Source organism: Centruroides sculpturatus, unplaced genomic scaffold (assembly GCF_000671375.1).
Source record: "Centruroides sculpturatus isolate CEXI.00-Female unplaced genomic scaffold, Cexi_2.0 scaffold609, whole genome shotgun sequence".
Classification (NCBI taxonomy): Eukaryota; Metazoa; Arthropoda; class Arachnida; order Scorpiones; family Buthidae; genus Centruroides; species Centruroides sculpturatus.
In genome coordinates this window covers 399,766-403,314 of record NW_019384804.1, presented here as the reverse complement: position 1 = coordinate 403,314, position 3,549 = coordinate 399,766, and positions in this window count along the sequence as shown.

Below are 3,549 nucleotides of genomic sequence, written 5' to 3'. Positions count from 1 at the left end.
AGCGCCACCGTCAGTCATCAACCGGATCGAAAAGCCTATCCACATGGCCCTTAGGGCGGCTCTCGGGGTGCCACTAACTACTTCGCTGCTAGCGATGTATACGGAAGCGAACTACATTGGTTTAAAAGCACGTCTTAACTTAAGGACGATCAGACATATAGTCACGCACATATCGAGGGGCCGTTTTAGCTCGCTCTATTGTATTTATTCGAAAAGGCATGGTCTGGATCACTATAGATGGCGGAGGTACCAGGAACCTTACGCGATCAGGGCGGTCTCCCATTTACGGAATTTCGGGATAGCGATTACGAACATTTATCGTCAACAGAATCTGCCGCCGACTGTCGAGCAGATGGGCTCGCGGATAAACATTGACGTGTTCAGGACTGGGAGTATTCGTTTACCTGGCGAGGACAGGGCGGCATTCGACGAGTGGATGCGCAAATACCGCGATGGGTGGGCTTTAATCGGGACAGATGGGTCGAAGTCACCCAATCGGACGTCGATGGGCGTCTTCATATCGGAGGGGCGGAGGAGTGAGTCGTGGGAACTGGACGCTCAGTGTGGGGTTTTCGGGGCGGAAGCCGCTGGTGTTTTGCAGGGGTTGGCTCTATGTTCCCAAAACCCTTGTCCGACCATTTTATGTACAGACAGTCTTTCGGTGCTAGAGGCGTTGGCTAACGTGGGGTATACTTCGGAAGCGATCCTCATCGATATTGCGGCGGCTGTCTTGTCCTTTCCTCAGCCTATTGTGATGTTATGGACTCCGGGGCACGTCGGTATTGCACTCAACGAAGACGCGGATAAGGCAGCGAAGGGAGCGAATTTAACTGGTTTCTGGAGGGGCCCGCTGTTGCCTAAGGACATTCATCGGTCGGTATGGCAGGACACACGTAATTCGTTACGGGACCACTGGGCTGCGGTCCATAGGAACAGGGGTAGGGAGTATCTCCGTCCTTTTTACCCGTGGCCTTATCACCACGCTTCATCGCGGCAAGCGGAAACACTCCTGGCGAAACTACGGACTGGTACGGCCCCACTCAATGACTTTCTTTATTCGCGTGGTATCGTCCCGTCCCCTAACTGTTTGTTCTGTGGGGAGGCAGAAACTACTGANATCCACCAATCATGGTTAAGATTTATAGAAAAAGGGGTGTGTCCAAAAGATGATAAGAACGATGGAAAGAAATGGAAACGAGGTGTGAGACAAACAGAAAGAGAACAAATGTAAGTTGTAATAACAGAAAACAAATGTATAAAATTGATATAATGTAATAGAATTTGGTTTAATGTAGGTTTAAAATAATAGTAATTGCGATATTGTTGATAAAACTTGAATATCCAGTGGAGCAAGAAATTAAAGAAAACTGGAAAATTGTAAGAATTTTATTGAATATTATTGTCGGGAAAAATTTTAAAATGTAAATTTTAATTTTTATTTTTTATTGTTTATAGAACATATTTAAATACCTGCTGAGGAGGGTCCGAAACACAAAATTGTGTATGTGTCCAGGTATACGAAATAAAATAAAAATTGTTTTCTGTTAATCTTTGTAATATTATCTGTAAAACCAGTATAATAAGTCTTGATAATAGATGAAAGTCGAATTTATAGTCGAAAAATTTACATATTAATAAGTAATTTTTATATTTTTCTTCCTTTGGCTTATCCAGTTAATTGCGTGATCTATTGCTACCAATTCTGCTTGGTAATTTGTACATCTTTTATCTAACTTGATTTTTTTATGATACTGCTTCCTATTTCTATAGTAATAAACATACGACGCTCCCACTCCTTCTGAGGATCTCGATCCGTCTGTATAGATTCAGTATTTATTAGGGTTTCTTTCCCGGGATTCTCGCCGTTTATTTCCTACGAGAAAAATCCCGGGAAATTTTATTTTCCCGGGAAATCTCGCATTTCAATAATAATTTACCATGTCAGGTTTTTTTTCTATTATTTATTATACGAAAAGTTGCATCTTGAAGACTCACCTAAAAGAGAAATTTTGAGGTTTCTTGCTGCATATTATTACCTATGCTTTACAAGTCTCTACTTGTTAGTTCATGTAATATCTATGTATTGTGTTTGCGCATCATTGAACAGCGGAGACTTGCTGAAAGTAAATATCACTCATCGCACTTTAGTTTATTTTTTATTTCATCTTTAGAAGTAAAATAGTATTTTTTTCGTAATCATTAAAACTCCCAATGAAACGCTTTATTTTACTTTCATCTTATAATTTAGGAGAACATAAATTAATTGAGCCTAACCTATCCGTATGGATGAGATTGGTCCTACACTTTTAGTTACTTACTAGAAAATAAATTAAATTATTCGAATTTATGATATTCCTGTATGATCTTTTTTATTCATATAAAATTCTATTTTACTATCTCATCCCGGGATCCCGGGAAAAGAAATTATTTGTCCCGTAATCCCGCTGGAAGCAAATTTCCCGGGAAATGAGAAACCCTAGTATTTATCCTGATAGTTTCAATAACTGCATTATGCCAAATGTGCAAATTGGACAAGGATACAAACGAGTACGAAGTATGCAATATGAAGTTTTTCTTCATGAACCCGATTATTAAAGCCAAACGAACTGCCGAATTATCGAACTGTAAGCTCGATGCCGCTATTAATGCAACCGAGGTAGACAAATTAAGAATACTAGACGGCGAAAAAAGTATTGTTACAGTACTTTTTTGCCGTGTAGTATTCTTGATTTGAACTAGAAATCTTACAGGCTACAGGTGATAAAATACATAACATCTGTCTTCTCTTAAATGCATTAAAGACAATTCCACCCACATCAATTGAATCGAAAAAGACATTCTTGGTAGCGGGACTTTTCATTACTAAAATAAAAACTAGATCGAGTGATTGGAGTAGCGACCATCTTTGCTTTTTTAAAATCTTATTATAAAAATTTATCAATACAATAATATTTTGTATTATGTTTTATTTAAAAAGCGAAAATACCTTCTAAGTTAGAAATTTGATGTAAGTTCATTTTTTTCTATAAATTTTCAACTCAGTTCAAAGCAGTTTTGTTGTTGTATGCAGTTTCCAGCAAACTTTAAGAAATTTTTCCTATTTGTGAAAATTTCTACGTATTTCAAATGTAATTTTTAATACATATTTTACACAGCATTATTATTATTATTATTATTTTGGAGGTTGCAGGACGTATTAAGTTACTTAAAAATGAAAAATAATTAATAATTAAAAATCTTAAATAATTAATTATTTAAGATTTATTTTATATCTTAAAAATAATTAATTATATTCCGAGATCCGGGAAACAGTTCCCTTTTTTCCCGGAATCTCGGGACATGCAAAAGATCGCGAAATGAGAAATCCTAATGCATACGTATGCATATATATGTAGGTAATATATAGGCCTACTGCACATACAATATACACGAGGTACCAGATTATTATTCACAACTTCATTATAAATATATATAAAGAAGATATTCATTAAAGTGTGTAACTTTTAAAATTAATATGTTAAATTCTGTACGAGATAAAATTAGCTTATA